The 17042-nt window shown below is 36.4% G+C and overlaps 1 long non-coding RNA gene across 2 annotated transcripts in view; it reads left to right on the top strand.

Moving 5' to 3' along the window:
* The window catches only part of LOC140330022 (uncharacterized), a 138361-nt gene that overhangs the window by 115822 nt on the left and 5497 nt on the right, over positions 1 to 17042 (top strand). The gene's annotated exons all lie outside the window — the stretch shown is intronic.

A 17042-nucleotide genomic window follows, 5' to 3' on the forward strand; every position in this document is an offset into this window, starting at 1 on the left:
ACATTTTTTATGTGTTTGTGAGAGCATTTTATTGTATTTTTTTCTTTAAAACATTTGAGTTTTTTAAGCATTTTTTACATTTAAATTTAATGCTTTCACAGGAGGGCTGACATGCTCCCTATGTGATAGTATTGGGCCAGTGACTGGTCATCTTAATGGAGACATCAGGAGACTTATAGACCCCCAATGCTTCCCCTGTCATCTGCTATAGCCAGTTTGGCACAGATTGTGTGGGATCAGCTGCCCAAGCCAACACTTTACAGCTCCGAAGCTGGAAAAGCTCAGAACTGAGCTTTTCCGACTTTATTATTTCCTGACGTCACATACTACATGTGGTCAGGGGGCAACTTTATTTTGGCAGGTGCTACAGGGAAAGGATGAAGGAATTTATGAAGGATGAAGGAAATTAACCATTTCTCATATATTATATTTCTGATACTTTATGCTGCTTTCTGCACTGTATTTTGGTCTTAGATTTTCCGGCTAGAAACAATGATCAGCTATGAGTACTACTGAGCTGAATTTTCTCATTTAGATTATTGTTGTTTTTGATATGGTTGTGGTAATAGAGACAGCAAACAAGCTCAGCACAATTAATTCAGGGAATGAGAATAAGTAATGAAAAAAATGATTATAATTAGGACATTGGAAAAGGGCGAATAGATAAAAGAAGGAATGGAAACAAAGGGACTCTTGTATAAATTATAAAGAAAGCGAAACCATAGTTTCCAACCAAAGCCAATCTTATTTACAGCCTTCCAATTTTTCTAGTAATTTGTTTTTACGTTATATGGATTTTTTAAAATCCAATGAGGGGAAGCATCTCTTATTGTAGAGAGTGAACGGTCATCTCTTTGGTTAAGCTAATTAACTGGTATCATGCTTGTAGATGCCACTCATCCAGTGTTTTAAAAAATGCTGACCAAGCGCCTGCTGTCTTTTGCAACAAGGAAATATCTCTCTGACCCCAGTGCATCCTTATTAATCCACCAGTGCTGTCAGAAGCATCAGTAGCAGCATCATCACACACCTGGTTTACATTTACCCCATAAATTATTGTGTGTTTTGCCTGGGCCAGTGGCCAATATGAACAAAGGACACGTTTTTCTCTCTGTATGTTATATAGAGGGGGATTATAGTTTACAGTAAATAACTTGGAAGGCAAAAACCATTGTTACCCACTTCCAACGACCTTTCTATTGAATTGGGTAAAGGATATGACATGCTATAGCTTTAAAAACCTTATCCAAACCTTAGAAGCTGATATTAAAACAAATAAGGAGAAAATAATGATGTGCATAGCACTGTATAATTTCGCATTTTAGAAATACTTTAAAGTTTCATTATTTTCACATTTTTATTGCTTTATGTGTCCTTTGGGGAGATATATTTTTGTTGTGGAATATCTTGTGGTTGCCAGGACAGAAAACAAAAGGAATTAAAATGTGATGGCAAATCCACCATTGGTAGCACCAACTGTGGAGACAAGTGTTAAATGTGATTTTTCTACTCCATTGTGGGGAGCACTGCACCTCAATGAAAAAATTAATGTTGCTACTATCCAACACTTGAAAAACATGTGACTGGAACTTCAGTTAAAAATGAATGTAAAACTTACATTCTTTATTTTTTACAGTAATTATATGGATAGGCTGGAATCAACTACCGTATTTTTCGCCGTATAAGACGCTCCGGAATATAAGACGCACCCAATTTTAAAGGAGGAAAATCTAGAAAAAAAGTTTCTGATGCAAATTCGTGTGTACAAAATGTGTTAAAAAAGAGGCTTTAATGTTAAAGAAATGTACTGAATGTCTGTGATTTGTGTAACTAACTTTTATTTTTTGTATCCCAAAAAGACAGGATGATCCTCCTGTCAGTGTGGGAAATCAGGACAAGTCTCCCCATTCATCACCTCTAGTGCTCTTGCTCTTTGATTGGCTGAGGAAATGTAAACCCTGATGTCAGCTCAAGAGTCATCAGGATTTCCATTTCCCCAGCCAATCACAGAGCACTAGAGACTAGAGACTTGTCCCCATTTAGCTTCTAGTGTCTCAGGATCCCATGGAACGCCTGTGTTCTTGGATATAGAATCTCTATCCAAGAACACATACTATGGTTAGGCTAGGGCTGCAAGATCAATCAGGGGAGCGGAGCTGTCAGTTCTGCTCCCCTGATTGCTCTTGCAGTTCTACGCAGTCCCAACAAATAAGCAAAATTTTCCCCCCATTGACTTTAATGGTGTTCGAATTCGACATTCGACCACCCTTTTTCGATCGAATAGTGAGATATTTGACCAACACTAGTACTGACTACTATACTAATTATGACAACTTCCTATTTTTGAAAATCTTTGTATAAATGAGTAAACTTTCTGTTCACCTGAAGTTTTTATGTGTTTAAAATAAGGGCACTTTTTTCTCCACATTCATTTGAGTGGCAACTAACTGAAAAGAAAGGTACTTTTCCCTTTTTCCAGATAACCATTGCTACAACTACCATTATTAATTACCACTATAGTGAGATTCATTCTATTTATAAACTGGTGATCAGCCTATTGGTCACTTTAAAAGTGGCCTGTGCCTTCAGCCAGTAACAAAATGACAAAAATTGTAAGGGAACAATAAAAAAAAAGTTCTGTTTTTTAGCTGTTTTCTAAGTTGTTTTTGCCAGCTTACAAAGGGTCTTTAAAGAAAGTTAATAGGTATTGTACCACTACATTTTATAGTGGTGATCGTGTCTAGAACTGGTGAACAGTGAATAGTGTTTCTAAAGACCACTTTAGAGGTATTACAGTACTTCTAATCTCCACATTTAGAAGCCCAATTGTCATGAAACATACTCTTTTCCCACTTTACATATATATTTTATTTACTGTACATGTGTGTGTGCAGTATATGGCAATTGGGCTTCTGAAAGTGTAAAAAAAAAAAGCGAAGAACATTTTTCTGTCCTTTACTTTATATTTAAAAAAAGGCCCTATTAATTTGCTCTGCATAATTGTTTTTACCAATATGTAGTAAGCTTAGAGAATTCATTTTTAATTTCTTATATAAATTAGCTAAGTGACAGAGAGGGATTGCCCTAGGTACCTAATTACCAGGAGTTTTGAGATAACTACTCAAATTCCTTTATCTTTCATGCTTGTGCTGTTCAGGAACAATGGAACAGCAGTATACTGAAAAATACCAAATACCTACAGTCATTAAACAAGATAAATAGTATTTATAGGAAAATGATAGATGTGCTTCATCTACATATAATTGCAGTTAAACTCTAAATGACAGCCTATTAAAAAGTAAAAGTTTAGTTTAATAACTATAATGTAATATTGGTGAAAATTTTTTCTTTATAAAAATGTAATACACCTTTGCAATAAACACATTTTTAGCAATGTTTAATCATTTTAATACTGTTAAAAGTATAAAAAAAATACACATTGATCCTGTCAGAAATCTAATGTACTGCTAACTTCTTGCTGTTAGCTGAGAACGCTATTCACACATATCCATACCTCATTAGGTAAAGCGGACCATCACTAAAGAAACCAAAACTCACCAGGATGTAGAGCTAGATGACAAATTAGATATGCAATGTCTCTTTTGTAAAAAAAAAAAAAAAAGCCTTGGCTCCTGGTGACTTTTTGTTTTAGTTCTAAACTACATTGCAAGTCACATGAACCATGTAGATTTGGTCCGCATACAAAGCCAGCCACTAGGGACAATGTAACACCTGCATATGGAAATGGCACATGGGGCAGGTATTCTATCACCAATGGCCATCTAATGGAGTGTAGTTGTAGGAAACACAAGGAAGATGGCAGCTTCTGGGCAGATCAAAGGACATCACTGTAGGGCAACTGCTCACAGGTAAGTATTTTAGCCATATTCAGCATATATGCTGTGCTGTGCATACTTGCTGATTATGGCAGAAGCTCACCACTCATGGAGTATATTTTCGCTGAAGAACTTGAGAAGGAAGCTCACCTTTAAATGGAAGCATATGTAGCTGTCCTGGTCGGTTGGTAAAGGAAACAATGACACAAATATTTTTTCTCAATTCTCATGAATGATGATAGTGTAATGCATATTAAACATTTTTATGTGGGACAGAGGACACTTTATACACTACAGCTGTAAGATGTGGTTTGTAAGGTAATGAGAGGTTCACTTTATGGTTAGATTGAATTATTTGATGTTGTTTGGTGATATTATTTTCATAAACATACATCCACTGAGAATGAATAAACAGATTCCAAGCCAAATGATAATGACCAATAATTAAACTGTCTGTTGTAGCTGTATAATCGTTTCTATAAAATGACTAATGTTCTCTCCAACACCTGTAAATTTTCAAGAACAAAGGAACGCACAAAGCCCCTGTAGTTGTAGTCTGGAATTGTGGATAAATACTTCAAAGTTAATGGAATAATTTAACTGGCTGAAATTTTAAAGTATAATAGAAAATTTAATTTATTGGTAAATTCACAGGTAATAAAATAATGGACAATTGCTGAATGTACTGATGCAGATTGTGATGCAACTTGTATAAAATTAATAGGTCCACAATATTGCTGACCAGATATTTTTGTATATAAATATGTCAAAAAAGATTATGGTAGCATTTTAATATAGTATAATTTGCCCTGTATGACAAGAATTTACAAGTTAGCATTTCTAATTACAATGTCCAGTAACCAATCAACATACTAAACACCCAGATGTAATCCCCTGTACAGTTTAGGCTAGGAGAGCAAGGAGCAGTTCTATATTCAATGAGGTATATGAAAAATATGTTCACCTCCATGGAGGCACCCAGTTTTGTACCCAGGGCCCTCCTAACAGTTTGGCAGAAGGTATTACCTAAAAATCATAATATTAAATAATATTTATCTTTGGATAAACTTTACTAACCTGGCTGTGTTGCTGAAGCCAAATAACCAATCTTTCTGATATTGATGAAACTGACTCTGTAAAACCTGTGTGAGTAAATACACATTTTGATATGTAGTATGAGGCCCCATAGGTATACTTATTTGTACTATGAATATTGAGCAAATGTAAAAGAATAAATCATTTTGCAACATATTACTTCCTTTTGAATGTAATCAAAAGAAAAATAACACTCGGCTTCACAGGTGGAAAGCTGTTGATACCTTCCCAATCCACCCATGCTACCCCGTCTTCCTAAATGAAAAAAAATGCAGATCTCACTGCGCATGCATGAGATTGGCACTGTTAGGCATCTGGTCGACAACTCTGTGCTGTGTGCCATCGCAATAGAAAACACTGTTTTATAGGATAGCAGCAGCCCCTGGTTCCCTTTAGCTGTGCAGTCTGATGGATTTATGGCATCCCCAGCATCCATTGTTAGTCTGTGCACAGCTGAAGGGAATTCTAGAGGCTGATCAGCTCCTGACTCAGTCCTGCACTGCTATTGGTTGCTGGGAATATAAAGCCTCTCTGCTCCGAGTCACCAGTGCCTGTTGTAGCATTTGCAGGGATTATCTAAGCTGGAGAGTGTTTTCCTGTTGCTGACCTGTGCCTGTTCCTGACAATCCGCTTGAACTCTAGACTGACCTTTGCCTGTGACACCGACTCTGCTTGTGCCTTTTCCTTTGTACTTCGTTTGGTGGACTGATCTCCTGCTCCCTATTTAGTCCTTACCACTGCAACAGTAAAAACAGAAAGAGAGGGGTCTACCTTTTAATTTAAAAAAGAGTATTTCAAAAACTAATTAATCAAAAATTATTTGTATAAAAGGAAAAAATGTGGCGATAGGTCCGCTTTAAATATTACATGTCGTACATTTGGTTAGCAAATTTATTTTTAGAATACTGTTTCTGAATGAATACATTTGAGCACACAACAAATATTAATTGGACCTCTGTGACTATCGGTTTTATTATATAGTCTTCTAAAATTATGTCACATTACGTATCCATATTTTGATTTAAAAAAAACATCAAAAACATTAATATACCTAACTATAAAATCTAACCTAATATACCTAAACCATTGTTTTATTTAAGCAGTGTAAGCACCTAAATTTGACTTGATTTCAGTTTCTTGCAGTTTACCATACAGCAGAGCTGAGAGAGGGGAAGTGAGAAGCATCAAAATGGGATTTCCTGCAATTTAAAATAGGAGAAAGCAGAGTGAGGAGCCTATCTGTGTACAGCTTCTGTTCACTCTCCACCACATGAGTTCTGCAAGTGTTACTGAGCAGTGAAAAAAATGCAACTCTATGAACTAGATAAATACAAATACAATTTTCCTGTATTTAGATGTTTGTCTGAAGTTCCTTTTAGCTAAAGTTAGCAAAATTTCTCCACGCAAGATGATCTTTACAATCTTTCTGTATTGCAGCAATTCTCCTCCTGTTTCCTTGTCGAGATGAATACAAGGTGACCTAGATCTATGACCGCATTCCTCACAGTAATCAGATTTAACAGCTTCAATTCCTACCAAGATCATCAGAAGACAGAGTAAGGTTAGCAATATATCTTACTTAGATTGTCACTTTAATCATACATTAATATACTTCAGTAAAACATTTTAATTGATTTACACTACCGCAGTAGTAAAACTATTAATGATCAATGGACAGTATACATATATCCTGAAACTATCTTTAGTGCCATTTATAGGGTACGCTTATATAATTAAAGTGCTGGAAAGACATTTTCTTAAATGCAATTTTATGGCTGAGAATAATTGTGATAAAAATAGATTTTAATGGGAGATTTCAGGAAACATACAAGATGAGAAGATTGATCACTGAACTTTAGACTGATTTAGATATTCTTCTTAAAAGAAGAACAAAAGTAATATAAAGTTCTCCTACTTTACTTTTACGAAACCAGTATTAACCTATGCCTTACCTCCGGAGAATCTTAGATTACGCATACTATAGGTTAAACTTCGCACTTTTCTCCCTTTTTTCTGCCTTTGGTGTGTGTGTGTGTGTATATATATATATATATATATATATCCTCATTTTCGTTTTGGTTTTGTGAAACAATCAGAGTGCTGCATTCACTTAGTATAACTAAAGAAATGATCTAGGGATCCAGGGTATATGGCTGTCTATGAATGAAGTCTGGATTGAATGAAACATGGAAGAATACAGTTTTAATTTGTTATGTAAATAATAAATAGATGGCTTTTATGTATTTTTGGCTGAGCTGACATGCACATTCCCCTAAGGTTTAATGTGCTATTACTGGTTCAGTACCTGTGTATTATGGGATACAGATGTGTATTTGTTATTTTATTCATGGGTATAAATAGAAATACAATAATAGGGACACTAAATAAATGACATTGTCACATTAAAAGAAATAATGCCAATTGACTTCTTTATCTGTGATTTAAAAACAATACGTAACCCTAGCTAAAAGTTACTGCAGCATTGCCACTAAAGGCTCCTGTATGACTCTTTCATATAGTCCTTAAGTCAGGGTATGTTAGGAGGCTCTTATAGATACTCAAATAGGGGCTATTTAGATACAGATATATTCTTGCATCTTACAATTATCACTATCCACATACTAGTTATAATTGCTTTAATATTGGCTTACACCAGAATTGTGCTTCTTTCCTGTACTCAAACTACTTTCACTGCACATAATAAGGTTCTTATTGTATAATTTAGAAACTGCACCAAGTCAGATAAAGCCCCCAATTATTCCTGGCTAGAGGACATCAGGCAAATCCTCTAAACATTTCCTTTTTAACCTTACTGCCTCAGGTTTCATTATTGGATTCAAGTTCCTATAAACGTGGAAGCTCAACATCACACGTGGTCATTAACACAGCTTATTTCTTTCACAAAGCTTTATACAGCATCCTGATGGCCCCTGGTACCAGCCATGATCTACTTGCATTGCATAGAGAAGATTTAGAGTAGATGTGGCTAAAGCAGAAAGGTGTTTATTAAAATGTTAATTGGGGGAAGAGAGAAGAACCAGGATGGGCAAATATAAACCGATTTAATCCCAGATTTAACTTCTAAAACTCTTAATCCATAAAAGGAATGGCTAAATCTAGGCCTAACATTAGTTAACCTCTATTCTGCATGCTCACCTGATTCTTCGTTGGCAGACTTTGTACTATAGCAATCAGGTCCCGTGCTGAAGCATGCAGCCTCCAGGATAAGCTGATTAGGATTTATGAGTGCATTTACACATTAGCTTTCCTTTTGTTACATAGCACTTTATATAATCATACAGTACTGTAACAGCATCTTTCCTGTCATGAAGAAAACTGGTAGCTTTGTAACCAGCAAGAATGGGCAATAAGATGTTATTGAACCACTTTACTAAACTGAATGGCTCATTTAAAATAGAAATTTGACCTAACATTATGTAGTTATATTTATACACTAAATTATATTCTTTTGATTATTTTTTACTCAATTTCTTTTTTGTGTAAGTAACATTCACACCTAATTTTCTGATTTTGTATACACGACATGTGGTATCTTTAAAGAAGGTGAGCTGGAGGTTGTAAGCATGATATACGGTGGCCATATTGATTTGTTGTTATTAGTAAAGTAGATTCTGAAGATATGATTAAAAAAAAAAAACAATTATTTCCATGGTCAATTAGTCTAATTAGTATGCTGTTATTTAACATTTTAAATCTAAAACCTGGCTCATCTTCCAGCATTGATTTAAAAGGAGACTGTGTTCTGTGTGCATAAGAAGAAAAGCAATCATATCAGCTGTATCTACAGAGATTGTTTTGATGTTATTGGAAAACCAACACACATTTATTTAGTGCTGTAATTACATTTACGGGTCTTGGTTATGCTTGGGTTACAAAGCAATGTAAGAATCTATTCTGAAAGGGTTGTGTTCTAAAAGGTGAAAGAGACCAGGTAACTATTCTTTCACCTCCTGTCTGGTAAGAAAGTTTTTCACAAGGACAAAGAGGGAAGGAAACTCTCCAACAATAACAGTAACAAAAGTAAAGCAGGGGAAAGCTAGAATCAAAAGTTGTTTTGCCAGAAATAGAAGTAGGGGGAATCTCTCTTTTGGAGCCTCATGAAGCACTAAAAACGTTTATGGATTCTAACTTTTCCCTTTATGCTAAAAACAATTATTTGGGTTTTAATACACTTTACATTCCAACCCCCTTCCAAACTTTACCTTTATACTACTCATTTTGTGTAGGGGAATATACCAAAGAGGGCTACTAACTTGTTTTAAGGTTCAGCCATGGGTTTTGGCAATGCAGGACCATTGATTTTGTTTGTTTGTCATGATGTTGGAATAGTGGTGGCTGAAAAACTGGCAAAGAGACTACATGGTACCAATCATCTGGCAGGGAAGAAGCCTTCTGAGTGGAAAGTGTTGATTATATCTATTTTATACTCATATACTAATTAAGCACCTAAATGGGGGGCTGACCCCCAATTTGTTTAAAGCAGCAGTCGCCAACTGGTGGCCTGCGGACCGAGAAAATTTTGGTGGTCCACTTCTCTGGTCAGTGTGCCCCCATCAGGGTCAGGAGAAGGACCCCGCTTGGGGGAGGGCACCAGCTAGAGCTGCAGACCAACGTCTCCCATACAGATCGCAGACTCGGTGGTGAGTGGGTTATGGCTCAGATCTGTGATGGGAGTGTGGGCGAGTTCTAGCGTCATGGCGTCACTCAGGGGGGACTTTCTTCTTTAAGTGACACACGGCTCCCCGGTCAATTTTGTGGGGAAGCCAATAAACCTAACTACATGTTTTTGGGATGTGGGAAGAAACCAGAGTACCCAGAGAAAACCCATGCAAATATTGGGGAGAACTCCATGCAGATAGTGCCCTAACTGAAATATATACCTCGGACCTAGTGCTGCAAAGGCTACAGTGCTAAGCCCTGATCCACTGTGCTGCCATTCAAGCTTGTTAAGCACTATATTCTCCATTCAGAATGGTTATACCACTTCAATAATGACAGAGTTGCTAAATGCAATACTTATGATAAAAATATGAAATATATTGTCTTTAGTTATATAGCTAAAGTAAAAAGTAGCAAAAAGCTGTTGCTCTCAGTAATTGCTCTCCAGTCCTAGAGCTAGAGCAATCATGGACCTACTCTATAAGGGACTATCATCATGGGAGTACTACTGCAATAAATGGCATTTTAACATCTTTACTTAAGTGTGGCTTTTACACAAAGGCTTGAGTTCAGGCACTGTGGCGTATTAATAAGCTAAATTACAATAACAAGCCCACAAAGGTCAGGTTACTGTGCTGCAGTCTTGGACAAGATCAATACCATATCATAAAAGTTATAAGATTATTCTAATATCTTTACTGTAAACTATCTCCATAGAATGTATTCTTGCAGGCATTCATAAAAGGTACATCGATAGTTTACAATATAATGTGTTGCATTCCAACTTTATAATTCTTTTTTCCTGCCTTGTACTGGTTGCTGCTGAAATTGAAGGTCACAAATGTGAAGGTCAACCTAAAACACAACATAAAAGTTTATCTATCCAGTTATATCTATCTAGGTGCATTTTATATATTGCCCTTTCTCCTGTTGTTACCATATTGAATTAAATAGTGTATAAAATGTAATATATAATATATGAGGGGGTGGTGGGAAGTTCCTGGCTTTGCCCAGAAAGAAGAGAGCCAGAGATATGAAATAACACTTTCATTCAATATATTCCCCCCTGAGACCGATGCACTTGGTACAGAGTAGTTGCAGCTTTTCTAGACCGTTCAAATAAAAGTCCTTTGGTTGGGCCGCAAACCAGCTCTCAGTATCATCTTTGACGTCAGAAATGTCCCTAAAACGTTGCCCCTTCAGGTGTTTCTTCAAATTTGGGAACAGGTAAAGAGGAGAGGCCAGGTCAGATGCGTGGGGGGGGGGGGGGGGGGTGGACCAATTGGAAACCCAGGGTGTTCAATTTGGCGGACACAATGTTGGCAGTGTGCGCAGGTACATTGTCCTGCAAAAAAATGATCCCTTTGGTCAACTTTCCACATCGTTTCGTCTTAATTGCCTCCTTCAGGTTGTCCAGGAGGTTAGCATAATATTGTCTGGTAATACTAGCCCTGAGGTAGGTAGTCCACCAACAGAATACCGTCTTTGTCCCAGAAAATGTGCACCATGACTTTTTTGGCCTATTTCTGGGTTTGGTACTTCTTTGGCCGCAGGGACCCACTGTGGTGCCATTCCTTTGGCTGTTCCTTGGTTTCAGGATCATAGATGTGGAGCAAGGTTTCATCCTCAGTCATTAACCTAGCCAAAAAGTCCTGTGCAGCTTCAAAATGGGCCAAAACGGCTTTGGATGCTTCATCTCATTCCTTCTTCTGTTCACTCTTCAAACATTTTGGCACCCACTTAGCTGAATGCTTGCAAATGTCCAGGATAGTGGTGATAACAAACCCAACATGCTCCCATGGAATATCAAGAATCTTTTTTTGTGCATATTCATCGGTCCTCAATAATCAGCTCATGGACAACATCGCAGGTTGCCGGGTCAGTTGAGGTTGGGGGGCGCCCACTCCGGGGCTCATCTTCAACAGGGAAATGCCCAGTCTTGAAATGAGATATCCAGGTTTTGACATTGCTGTAGGAAGGACACTTCTCCCCCAGTGTGTTTGACATCTCAGTGTGAATGTCCTTTGCTTTCCCTTGAGAAACAAAAACTTCATGACGGCCCGTAACTCCAATGATGTGAAACTTGCTTGTGCCTCTGCCATCACAGCTTCTCACTAAAAGAGAAACAGTTTTAGGAATCACAAAGACCTGATATTTGCACAGCACAGCATACTAAGATATTAGGCTGTCATTTGCCCCCACACTAATTTTTCTATTTCATCTGGAAGGGGGCAAAGCCAGGAACTTCTCAGCACCCCCTCGTATAGTACTATATATTATAGACCTATAGTATAATTAGAGGGAAAAAGTTGAAGCACACTGTGCCCTAATTTATTTGGTATCCCACATGTTATTGAGGCACAGTTCACCTTTATCAAAAATTTGTCAAAGGTGAGCTGTGCCTCACAAAATATTGAATGTCTTTCTTCTTTGCTATTGTTGCTATTTTGGGAAGTCATGTGTGTGCTTCAACCCTCATCTTCTACTGTAAAACTGCAGAACACCCAAGTATTGGTTTCCCAAATTTGTGTGCTGACTACCCACTGATTTTGGTTATTATTATTTTTTATTACAAATAAATATTAAACAAGTGTGTTCTGATGCCAAGGAATGCCTAGAGCATTACTGTTTTTCTAAGGAGAGAGAACTACAGAAGGTTTTTACATTCTGATATTCCTATTCTATCCCTGGCTGATTGAAATTCTGCCCTAACACATTTGGTAGGTAAAAGAAGAACAAGGTTTTAGTCACCCATTTGACTACTTTTACATTTTTGTGTGTAAAAATGTAAACCAGCTTCACGAACAACAAGTTTCAGCAAAGTGGATTAAGGCAACCTGGAAAAAAATATGTAAAAGGAGCCAAGAGCTCAGTCTGCCAGTTTAAAATAAAAATAAATAACAAATGCACAAAAATTGTATACTATTTACTTAAAACTAAAAATGTAATGTAATAGTGTGTATGGGGTTTAAACATTTTTAGTTCTCATCAAAATTAACAAAATATATGCAAATCCCCTTTTTATGTTTACCTTTAGGAAATAAAGAGCTTTTTAGAAATGATTTTCTGTGCATGATTCTACATCTCCAAATGTACCTATGCTGGTATTATGTAAGTAATGTACCGCTATTTAGATGTATTTAGTTCACTCATCCCAAGTTACTGTAATTAAAGTATTTTATTGCAAAAAGCAGAAAATATAAAGATAAATATACGAAGCCCTGTTTAGTTTCTTTCTTGTGAATCTTAACTATTTTCTCAGATGTGTTCTTATGCACTTACAGGGTTATTGAAAATGTTTTTTATTGATCTGTGGTTCTTTATTCAGAGCTGAAGAAAAAAAATCAATTGTGTCAGTGAAACTCAACTTTCTGCATTGCTTCCTGCTCATCTGGTTCCCATTAATGGACACTTTATCAATGCATATTTTCTTAAGTTCATATTTTGCATTTCCAACTGTGTAATCATCTCTAGTAAAATGCAGAAGCTTGGACAGATTTATTGACTGGATGATGCCTATTGGACAGCTATAGTCAGTATCATTAATGGTTTGAGCAAGCAGCAATCCATGCATGTTTTGACAGCTTTATGAGATTCACTTCTGAGGCTTAAAAAAACAAATCACACGATAAGCCTAAATTTACCATACAGAAACGCTTTATCAAATTTCAAGCTAATATATGCTCCTGTATGACCCATGAAAGTCAAACAAATGGTAATGGTTTATTTTACAATGTTCTAACTAGATTTTGATAGATGACAGATTTTATAACTATTTTTGCTCATGTAATTTACAAACAATTTGGTTGAGATAATGGTATTTTCCTTGTGTTCTAACATAGATATTTCAAATCACTTGCTTTTCTTATTGAAGCAAGGTCATACTTTCAATATAACTATACTGCCACTAGTGGTTCCATAAAGTGCATCAAGCTTGCAAGGGTAGCAGCAGATAGAATGGCATAGAGTGGCATAAGTTTGGAAAGGGTCAACCATGTAGAATAGAAAGAATTAAAGAAATGCCCCACCTTCACCGCAATTTTTTATGAATCAGTTCAACAACAATTTTATTCCCAGCTCTAGTCAAACATAATTTTTTTTTTGGGGGGGTTACAGTGGAGAAGGTGGATAACCCCTGCTAGATTTTCATTGTAGCCTGGAGACTGTAACAAAACACAATTTTTTCAATAACACTGAAAGGGCTTTCCTGAAATTCTTTTGGGTAACCCACAGCCTCCTGGAATACATGACCTTGGCATCCCAGGAGCCTGAAGGTTTCCACTTTAGTCTCCACCGCCGCACCACCAATTAAATGGGAGGGGTTTTATATAATGTAAAAACTTTAAGTCTTCTTTAAGTGGTGTTTTAACCTCCCTGTTGGTCTAATTGTCTGTATTTTTATGTCAAAAGCGGTACATCGTTTTGCTTGGAAATTTGTTGTATAATTCTTAAGAATAACTCCCGGGTATGATAAGTTTGAAACACAAATCATAAATTAAAATATAACATATTGTACAATTTTTTTTTATTCTTCCAAACAAGGGTATAATAGATACTCGTTTATATTGTAAGGTAATAGATAAATGTTTTGAATTATTATTTATGATTTGGATTTATTTTTTTTAACTTTATCACTTTGATCAATGTTTTAAAAGCCGATTACAATGTAATCTGCTTTTAAATTTCCCCCCAAGCCACGCCTCCCCAGCGTACTGATGCTTTACGCATCACATCGATCAAGCTGAGGATGTGTTGCAGAAGCTGGCCAGGGTTCACTAAAGGATGCCGCTGGATCGAGGGGACCATATAGATTTTTTTGTGCTACCCCGAGAGTGGTTTGGATTTACTGCCTTTGGTATATAAAATTCCCCCCGAGCCACAGTCAGGATCACCGTCAAGGGGGTTAATAAAGTGAATCTGTTATTCACCAAACATTGTCTAGTAGAGAACCAATCATTGCCAGTGCAATGTATTAACCTGGAGGTTTTCACCAGAGAATGTTTGGTTAATGTTAGACTTACTGCATTTTAACATTTTTAGATCACAGTTACAGTTAAGTGTACTTTAAATGTCAACATCTAATATAAAGATTATAAGCAATACCGTTTGCCTTTTTATTAGAATGGTAAAGCAAAGATAAAAGGGAAAAAATATCAGAATATATCCTTACCGCTTATAAACACCCACAAATGCACAGAAACATGTGATGTGAAACAAAGATTTAAATTTATGTTATTTGTGTTTATTTTAATGCTGGGGAAACAGTCAGTGTATACTAGGCCTTAAAAACATCTCATGAAACACTAAATTGTAAAGGGGAAAGAAGAATTGCAGATATGCAGCTTAGGAACTATATATAGATATACAATTAATGGTAAATCTGGTGACAGTTATTATCAAAATTTCTATAAATATCATATTCACAAAATTATTGTTTACACGTATAACCTACAGGCATAATGAAAATCCATCCTACATCTTTTCCACAAAAAAAAAAAAAAATCATAAAGCTCTTTTTAACCTACCGGAGTCCATCACCATGTGGTACTCCATTGCCTTTTCTATTGCGAGCTGGTAATCCACCACTGCAGTCCAGTTCAGTTTATGTCTGTGAAGACAACCAAATGCTATTAGACAACAACATAATCACCCGAGGAACAACCCACCAACTCTGCTGTCCATGAGAAGAAGATTTGGAACCCAAAGCATCCCCACGTTACCACAGGTTGTTACCACAGATGGAAGATTAGCCGTTATGTTTAGTCTATGGAGTAAGTCGAGGAATCAGTGTTAAACACTTAGTGTATAAACTGTTTATATGACGTATTCATTTGCTTGTCTGTATAAATAAAACTGAATTTAGTACAAAAACAATTGATAAAAGTGAAAGTAATAATATGTTTCCAAGTTGCCTTAGGGCCAGCACATTTATACTAAACCCTGATTTGTAATATGAGTGAATCTCCAAAGCTTAAGGTAATTAACTCTGATCTATATAATTTTGTGTTTTTCCTTGTGGATGTTAGCTAAACCTACAAGAATTACAAGATTTTAGATGTCCTATCTGAAGCACAATGTACTTAGCTGCTAAATGGATTTTCATCCTTTCCTTTGAAAGTAAAAAATAAACTACTATTAAATTGACCTTCTAGCTCTTAGGCTTTTGCGGCATGTTATAGACATTAAATAAAATGACACGTTTCCTTAAGTACACTATGTATTTGGCACAATCTTGTAAAGCTATAATAGCAAGCTAGTACCCCCCGCCTTCACATTTTTTTTAGTCCAGTATGTTTGTCGTGAACGTGCTTTTTACAATATGCTCAATGCTAGCTAAAAGGCTTGCAGCTTGATAATTTCAGGGATGACATAAAAAAGAGACATTAAATTTGAAATTTAAACTGCTATAAACACAACGGCAATACCAATGTGTAAACTAACATAAATGACAAACAATGTGAATTCAGTCCAATCACCCGTCAGATAGAAATAATAATCATGTATATAATTTTAATCAGGGATTATAGACCTAGCTGGGGACATGGAATAAAATTACTGATCATTTATGGTGAGAATGATGCCACCTAGGAATACTCTAGAAAGAGTGAGATATTTAGAAAATAAAATATACATTGATTTTATTAAAAAAAATTGAGTGGGGTTTTACATGTTACAGAGCCAGGTCAACAGGGGCAGGTTCAGACCTGCAGTTGGATCAAGTGATCCCACAGGGTTCTTGGCACCTTGCCGCTCAGGTATTCACACTGCAATGTTACTTCTTAAAGAACATATTTGACAGTGAGTGGTACAAAATTGCTCACTGCTGCCCCTTCAGTTTTTATTGGGCTGTTACAAGTAGATGCTGCATGTAATGTGTCCAATCAGGCAGAGGTTCACTGGCATACAGAAGCTGTAACCTTACCGCAACCTTGCTGCCAGTTTGAACAAGGTCCAATGGTACATCTCAGAAGGATATCTAGTAAGGTTCTGATGATATAGCTCTTAAAATTATGCCCAGCCTTGATTTTGCATAGATAAATGGAAAGATAGAAGCAGGCAGGCTTTTGAAGGGCAAATATTAAGTATATGTTTATTAGTGAAGTATTTTAAAATGGTCCTGAATCTGAAATTAGTACAAAGTTATTAAACAAAAGTTCAAAGATATCTCACAGTACCCGACGCGTTGTGCCTTATTTGGCTTCCTCAGGGGATCAAATGAGGTCAATAACATATATTTGCAACAAAATTGTACATAATAGGTAAGGGATGGTGGGTTCGGTGCATCCCTAGGGTTCACATTTTTCCATGGGGTCTGACCGTAATGTATGAGGGAGTCCATATTTAGGTGTGGATTTGTGAAACAGTGCTAAGTGAAATATATGTGTTCAATAATTTATTTTCATGCTATATCATGTGTCCGCATATCATTCA

Source organism: Pyxicephalus adspersus, chromosome 4, assembly GCF_032062135.1.
Source record: "Pyxicephalus adspersus chromosome 4, UCB_Pads_2.0, whole genome shotgun sequence".
Lineage (NCBI taxonomy): Eukaryota > Metazoa > Chordata > Amphibia > Anura > Pyxicephalidae > Pyxicephalus > Pyxicephalus adspersus.